At 37.1% G+C, this 8,417-nt stretch overlaps 1 long non-coding RNA gene across 1 annotated transcript; it reads right to left on the bottom strand.

Moving 5' to 3' along the window:
* Positions 1 to 166: 166 nt before the first annotated feature.
* On the bottom strand, positions 167 to 4,255 carry LOC148214220 (uncharacterized). The gene is made up of 3 exons (XR_015798444.1): positions 4,163 to 4,255; positions 3,741 to 3,940; positions 167 to 1,239 (listed from the first exon to the last, which is right to left on the bottom strand). It is a non-coding gene; the product is annotated as an uncharacterized LOC148214220 (long non-coding RNA).
* Between the last annotated feature and the right edge of the window lie 4,162 nt (positions 4,256 to 8,417).

Raw genomic sequence — 8,417 nt, 5'->3', positions numbered from 1 at the left:
GTGACTTATTTGGTGGTTTGTAAACAAAAATTTTATACTTAACCAAGATAACCTGAATTCTGACAATTTTTTTTTCTCAGAAATCTTGGATTTTCTGTATAATATTTATACTAATCCTCCCCAATTTAAGACCCTACAGATGTTTTAAGCTTCAACTCTCATAATGTGTCGCTACCATGATTTTGGTGGTAATTCTGAGAAATTAGTTAAGATATCTGGAAAATGCCAAGATAAAATCACAGAGTATTTTTCAGGCCATAAAGTTGAGTTTATGTGGTGCTTTGCTCTGTTGATAAAATAATGGCAGTATGGAGGTTAATAAGATCAAAGTATTCTTAAAGCCAGGAAGTGAAACTTCTAATGGGAGATGTTATTTTCCATCCTAAGAAGTAATTAATAATATTCTGAGAGTATGAGTTCATTGCAATGAAGGGGACAATGGCTAAGCTTTTGTTAAAACCAAAAGTCAGTCTTTTGATTCTAGCAAACTATCATCCAATCTTGAGTAAGTTGCTGAAAAAAAGTATAGGCTTTTTAATTTAGTTAAAGCAATTTGAAATTTTTAGACCTCCACCAAATAATGGTGAGAATCAGTTGCTATCCTGCTATTTAATGATAACACTCTAGGCTTGTTTATCTGATACATGAAGGTGACTATCAAGAATCATGTTATAAAGATACCTTAGTTATTTGAAACTTCCAATATTTTTATTTTGGTCTGAGAAAAAAGGAATGGAATTTGGCACAGTGTCTCTGAAGTGTGAAATACAACTTTTGGCTGTTCTGGTTCCTCTGAAATTGATTCCAGACCTTTACAAAACAATATTGTGTTCATACATACATACACTGATCAAACAACAACTTTACAAGGGCTTGAGGTGGTTAATAATAACTACAATAATACTAATAATATTGCAATGGAGTTTGGACTGGACATCCTTACCATCAACAGGGGAAAAATAGTGAAAACTGAAGGAATCAAGATGCCCTATGGAAATAACATCAAGAGTCTGGATGAGGAAGATCACTACAAATACCTGTAATCCTTCAAGTTGACAACATCAAGCACATTGAAGTCAAGAAGAAGGTTAGTAGTGAATGCATCATGAGAGTGAAGAAGATCTTAAACTCCTCCAAACTCAGTGGAAGAAATACCATCAAGGCAATTAACACCTGGGCAATTCCATCATTAGATACACATCTGGAATAGTGGACTGGATTCAAGCAGAACTAGAAGCCCTGGATAGGAAAACCAGAAAAATAATGACAGTGAATCATGCCCTTCATCCATGCAGCGATGTTGACAGACTCTACTTACCAAGGAGCATAGGTGGACATGGAATGTTGCAAGTACACCAGACAGTTGAAGAAGAAAAAAGGATGTTAGAAGAATATCTGAAGGACAGTGAAGAAGATGCACTGAAGCTAGTATACCATGAAGGCTTACTGAATACTGAAGAGACCAAACTGGCCTATAAGGAAGACTAAATGAAGAATAGAAAAGAGACATGGCAAAGTATTACATGGCCAGTACACAAAAAAAACAGGCAAAGCAGATATTCATACCCCAAATCATGGACCTACTACATAAGGGGAAGTGCCCAGTAAAGAACTAAGATGAATTGGAATAGTGGGAGTCTGTAAGGGTCTAGATGTGTTAAAACAAGCTCAGATTAAATCTCTAGGCAGAATTACTATTTATTGGTATTGATGATACTGTATCCCAAATTGACAAATGATTCCCCCAGCAGTTTCATGTAGACATTAAACAGCCTGGGAGAGAGGACTGAGCTCTGTGGAATCACCTTGAATTACTTAATTGTGTAAACTTCATTAGTTTACACAATGCCTCTAATCAGACAATGTTGATTACATAGCATGCGAAGAGGACTGAGCCCTGTGGAACCACCTTGTGTTACCTCAATACATTTTTAACTGCATAAACTTCATTAGTAATGTTGATTGATATCTGAATGGTTAAGCTCTCATTAGCTCCAGCTGAGTTCTTTGACTAGTTAATGGAGCTCAATGTATTAACATCCAAGATCTTGTTTTCTAAGCCTGTCCCTGCTTTCTGCTTTAAATTGGTTCTGTAGTAGGAATGGAGAATTTCTGGCTTGTCAAGCTAATTCAGGTTGCAAAGGTTTCTCATCTGGTCTCCAAACTGGTCCCAGCTCTCATTTATAGGTGCTTGCCTACATAAGACTACTTAAAGCTCTCTTTGCAACCTGGCACTACCGAGGAGAGAAGGGCCAAGTAAGGAGTTCTTTCAATCCCATATCCAGAAATTAGACTCTATAGAGACTCTTCAACTAATGCTGTGTTTAGTTTAGCAACACTTCCTCGAGTACTAATAGCAACCAGAGTCTTAAGATTGAGGTGGTATATAAATATGGTAAATAAATATATAAAGGTTGAGTACTTGAATGCTAATTACAGAAGCCCAACTGTATCAGCACTGAACTGGAATCATGGGGAGAAGATAACACAATTATCACACAATTGTTAATGGCATAAAGTCTTGTTGGGGTAGAAATGTGAGAATCTTGCTACAAACTAAGGGTAGACATATCTGCTAGTTGTATAAGCTATTTTTCAATTGAACCCAAACTGAGACACAATAAGATAATCTAAGTTATGTAGCAACATGGCTGCAATCATTACTTTTGTCTTTTTGTCTTTTAATGAGAAGGGGAAAGGAAGGATAAAATACATGGGGGGGAATAAGAGCAACAACAGTGGGAGAGGTCCAGGCAGGTATACAAGGTTCGAAAGAAAAGTTGCATATCGTAGGCTCAGAGGTGAATCCTGATCTGGGGGGGAAAAAATCAATAATAAAATAGTAGATAGATACTGTAAAAAAAAAAAAAAAAAACAATTCTGAACCACAAAAGGAAATTTGTTCTGCAGTATACTAGCAGTGTAGATGAAATTCTTAGAAGGATGAGTCTGGAAATATAAGATCTAAAGTAGGGGGGTTGGACAAAAATGCTTAAGAGCATCAAAACAGAACTATAAGGTTCTTTGGCTGTTGCATAGAGTTAGATAATTGAAAATTAGCACAGCTCAGAAATGATCAAAAAATGAAATTTAGGGCCCAAGTTGGAAATGAAAACAATTGGCTTAGCATGCCACACAACTGCATTTGATAAGAAAGGTAATTCATTCAAGAGAAGTCCATAAAGATACTGCTAGAAAAGCTAGAGCTCAGAATTTGAGGTTGATGAAAGATGTGACATACAACAAACATGGCTTCTATGGATGTCTTTATTTAGTTATTTTACAGTTTTTGTAACTTGTCCAAATCTGAAAATTCTGGAGGACATAACAGAATAAACACATAAACAATAAATGGAGGAGAAAAGAAGTGGTATACCAACTGCTCAGTAAGATATCTTGATTTCAACTAAAGTTGATAAAGTGTCCCATAGTATTCTAAGTAGTACACCAGTTAAATGTGGACCTGGATGTGATAGGATGGAGACGGCTGACTTAGTTATAGTGCTTATGAAAAAGATCTTAGAACAGCAGTTGGTTACCATTTCTATACTGCAAAATCTGCCAAGGACTCTTCATGGCAGTTTATAATTGATCAATAAAACATTCACAATATAAATACCATTAAAACATGCATGGTAAATAAACTCAAAATAATTAAATCTAAACATAGTTACTATAATGGAACATGATCAAACAGTCCAACAACCACCATAACAAAATGATGGCAAAAAATTCATTACCAAGTATGCCCCAGAAGGATTCATCTTTGTCATCTTCCGGAACGACATCAGGGAAGGATCTTACTTGTAAGGAGACACTGCTTTGGGCCTTTTCTTCCCCCTCATATAATGGAAATGAGAAGGAACTGCTAGACTCTTCTAGGACAACTGTATAGGATGTCCAATTTAGGCAGGAGAAGACTATAAGAAGTGTGATATGGCTACAAAAAAAAGACAGAAACAAATTTAGGCTGTATTAATAGAAATATAGTTTCCAGATTATTCAGTTCAACTTTATTCTGCAGTGGTCAGGAGACACCTTGAATATTGTATCCAGTTCTGGGTACCATACTTTAAGAAGGATTCAGGCAAATAGAACAGGTTCAGGAACGGGTAGCAAAAATGATAAAACAATTAGAAACAAAGGGCATATCTGCACTTACCATTTACCCTGCTCCTATCCTATGCTTAAGCCAGCGTGACTCTGAACCTGTTCAAAAAACTCCTATGCTGACCAAGAGATTTTGGCAACAGCTTGCAAGGTATTCAGTCCAGATTGTAGGCTACCATATCCTCCCATTGGACATTCCCCTGGTGCTGTGCCCTTCCCACTTTTCTGTTCCAGGAAAGTACTTGCCAGTTGCTTTTCTTTCCATGGGAAGATTTTCCTGGACATACATACTTTCATAAATTAAATACGCATAAATTAAAACAAATTTCACGGATATAAGTTTGATATGATTCAAATCAAGGACAAAGTAATATTGGAGTATTTCAACCTTCCAGAACACTCCATAGCAGACCTCAAAGTGGCTGTTTTAGAAAAGCATGACTTTAACAGCACCATTGCATGAGAAATTGTTGAACCCATATCAAACGTTTTCAGGCAATCTCTGAAGATCTTAAGAAATACAATGGATTTTTAACACATTATTAATTGATGAGGTACTGGTAATCTGTGTCATGCGTAACTTGCATCTGCATAACCAACCTATCTTCCCCTCCTTCCCCCCACTTTCCTTCCACATCACCCCAGTTTAAATCCTCCATCAGCCTAGCCACTCTGATGAAGCTCACAAAAGCTTATGCCTTTTAATAAAATCTTTTAGTCAGAAAGGGTGTTACCAGCCTTCTGATTTTTGTCACCATTGACTAAGGTGGTTCTTCTCCTACAAAAACTTGTATCTCAGGTGGAAAAAAGAGAGAGAGAGAGAGAGAGAGAGAGAGAGAGAGAGAAATGGCATACCACTAGAGTTTTTGTTTTTGTTCTAAAGGAGGCTCAGTGAAAAGAAAAAAAATAATTAAAAAACTTCTCACATTTCTGCCAGGTTTCAAACCAACAACCTTCTATTTAGAAGGCAAGAATTCTACTTATTGTGGTACTATAGCATTCACAGTAAAAGGCAGATTTAAAAGACTATTGCAGACTATAGTAAACATTGACTTCCTCTGCAAAGTAGCAAATGAACTGCTGGGGTGAACTTGCCACAAGCTAAAGTATGCTACCTGAGATGAGTAAGAGCGCTCAGAGTGACATCATGTGGAAAAGTGTACTTTTGAAGCAGAGCAGAAAAATGTACCATCTGTTTTTGCCCTCCAGAAATGCTTGCCTGGCCATTCTGGTGGCAGAGCAATGGGCCGGTTTGGATAATCCCTAAATCTTAAAAAGAGAGACTGAAGGAGTTGGGAATGCTTAGCCTTGGGAAGGAAGACTGAAAGATGACATGATAGCAGTCCTGAAAGGATTATACACAGAAGATTATTAAAATCTATTCAGTATTGTTCCAGAGTATAGCCCACAGAATAAATGATTTAAGATACAGGGAGGCAAATTTCATTTGCTAGAAAAAAACTCCCCAAGAGTAAAAGCAGTTCAACACCGAAAGGGATGAGTTCCTCTTCACTGAATGTATTCAAGGCTAGACAGACATTAGTCAGGGATACTTTAATCTGATTCCCACACTAAGTAGGAGGATAGACCAGATGGCCTAAAGGGCCTCTTCCAACTTATAAGTCTAAGAAATAGCGCATGTTCCATTAGTTGTACTAGAAATCTTGCAAGCATCAATTAAATCAGAGTGTATATGATGGAAGAGAGCGTTCCCATTAGAGTTCTACTTTTTATTCTGTAACCATGAACCTTACAGGGCCTGTTTCCACTGTTTATCCAGTGTGATAAATCTCTGCTGAAGCAAAAAGCTGTTAAATGTCCTCTTCTGTATAATTAAAACTATAAAGGGCATTCAATTTGCTACGTGGCATTTATTGGTGAACTGAATGCCACATTCGGTTGAGATGAATTGGGTATCTATAGCTGCTTATCAGTTAGTTACTGCTTTTGGCTGATCACTTGGTCCCTGCTTTTAGCTGACTTAACACGGTCAAAATATGATTTGTTATCCACCATGATAAGATTTCTAATTTTCATGAAGGTTAATAAAACTTAAGAATATGATGGAAAATAGGACTCTTTTATCAATAGCTGAATTAAAAACTAATCAGATACTAAAATGGACAAGTAAACATTCAGAAATAAGGCAGAACTTAACTGGACCGCAAACAACGTTTGTCCTAATTGCAGAAGAGGGGAACATACAGTTTCCTAAGAGAAAGAGGTTTAGAGAACAAAGGGGCTCTTGAAGTAATGGAGTACAATCAGGAGCATGAATAGTTTCTAAAAAAGTGGCATGATTGCACATTGCTCAGTATCCCCTGTTTGAGGTTTTCAGAGCTCTAACCATCAACTGCTGAAAATGGTAGGCAGAGTTTCCCTTTATTTGGATGTGAGAAACAAATGAAAACCTTAGTATAAGCCTTACAATAAGGTAAGATGCCCTTAAGTCAACATAGGCTCCTAGTATCTTCACCCATCATAATTTTGGGGGCATCTTTATAGAAGTAGCCCGTCACTGTCTTCTCTTGGAATGTTTTTTGACTTCTCAGGTTCACAAACCATTCCTAAATCTAGGTTATGTTGCCCCGTCCACTTGGCAACCAAAAATGTTTCTAGAAGCCCTTACCCTCCAAAGCTTTCCAATATAAGTGCAGTTTGTCATTACCACTTATTTTTAAACCTGAACATAGTGTAAAGGAATATAGAACTGACCTTGGAGAAGTATGAGAGAGCTGTTAAGGGGGGCTTGTAGAAAAGATTATATAGTTTGGAGATAGAGGAAAGTGTGAGAAAGAAACTCAAATAACCCCAACCTGATTTTGTTTAGAATAAGATGGGGCAGAAAGAAATGTGGGCAGGCTTTCAAAGTTCTGTTATTCTACATTACTCTAGTACAGCACAGTGTTGAGAAACACTGCTCTAGTAAAAAGCATTCCTGGAATCCCCGTCAGGCCTGTTTCCTGACCTGGCCTACCTCAAAGGGCTGACCCCATAGTATGGGAAGTGAGATGAATATTCCTCACCACAGGCCATATCCTGTTGGAGGAAGCTATAGCTCACGTCAGAACATATGTTTTTCATGCAAGAGGTCTTCTGTTTAATCCTTGGCAGCTCCAATTGGACCTAGTAAAGATTTCTGACTAACATCCTAGAGATTCATTACCAAAACAGATATTACTGAGCTACCAGGATGGTCTGACTTCATAAAAGATCACTTTCTATATTCCAGTATCTGACACTTTAAATGAGGCCATAATTTTATGTATAATTATATTTATTTATCTCTATTCCAATACCCTAACAGATTTGATATATGATAAAACAAAAGCTAGAAGATCAAAACCTCTCTTGTCAATTCTTTTGAAATTTATATTCAGACTGCCACCTATTATTTCTATTTTATATATTTAGTAGGGTACTTACTCTGAGTACAACATTTTATCAGGCTGAGGACAAAAGTTGCTATTGTTACGGAACTTCTTTTCAAAAATAGGTGGAACAAAGAAAAATTAAATTGGTTTTAATTTAATTTATACTTTTATTAAACTTAATTAAATTCAGTTAACTCCCAGGTATTTGTTTTTTTCTCTTTTGACACATGACACTGAAAAATTGTACTATGGATGGTAACAATTAGCTCTGGGAACTGTATTCAAGACTTTCACAGGCTACACTTAGCCAGGGGACTCAGGCTGTGCCTGTTTATTTTCAGAAATGCTAACTTTATTATTATAACCCATGTATATACTTTGACTTGGTTCACATGTTAGATTAAGCTGTACAGTTTCACTCTGGATTAACATGAAGTGAGAATCCAAGAACTGTAACTTGGTTTTCTGTAGGAACCAGGCTACTCTAACTTGTCCAAGAAACAGTGGTTAAAAGAATCTTAGAGTTAAGAAAGAAGAGTTAGGTATTGTGTTTTGGCTTGGTATAGTTAATGTTTTGTACTGAACAAGCTTCTCGCACTTTTGGTTGGCCCACAGTAGCTCCAGAAGTGTCCAATTCAACTATGCTGACTATGCTAATTCTTAAGGAGATGTGATGAAGATTCAGAAATATGAATCCTATCAAGAACACCTCCATTCCTCTGAAATGGTATCTCAGGACTATGAACTCTTTCAGTTTAGCTGTGACTATCATACTTTGGAGCATAGTTTCCTTCTATCCAAAAATCCCAGTAGGAAGGCTGGCTGGATGACTGGCTGTTTGGCAGCACTGACAATAGGAGGAACAAGCAGAAGCAATACCCACCTTTACTCCTCTGATTGGGATATTGTGGTTTGATGCTCTGATGCCTGCAC

Source organism: Python bivittatus, unplaced genomic scaffold, assembly GCF_059951505.1.
Source record: "Python bivittatus isolate LINGU-HERP-01145 unplaced genomic scaffold, Pbiv_v1 ctg000700_np1212, whole genome shotgun sequence".
Lineage (NCBI taxonomy): Eukaryota > Metazoa > Chordata > Lepidosauria > Squamata > Pythonidae > Python > Python bivittatus.
The sequence above is the reverse complement of the archived record's forward strand: the minus strand, read 5'-3'. Positions and strand labels throughout refer to the sequence as shown.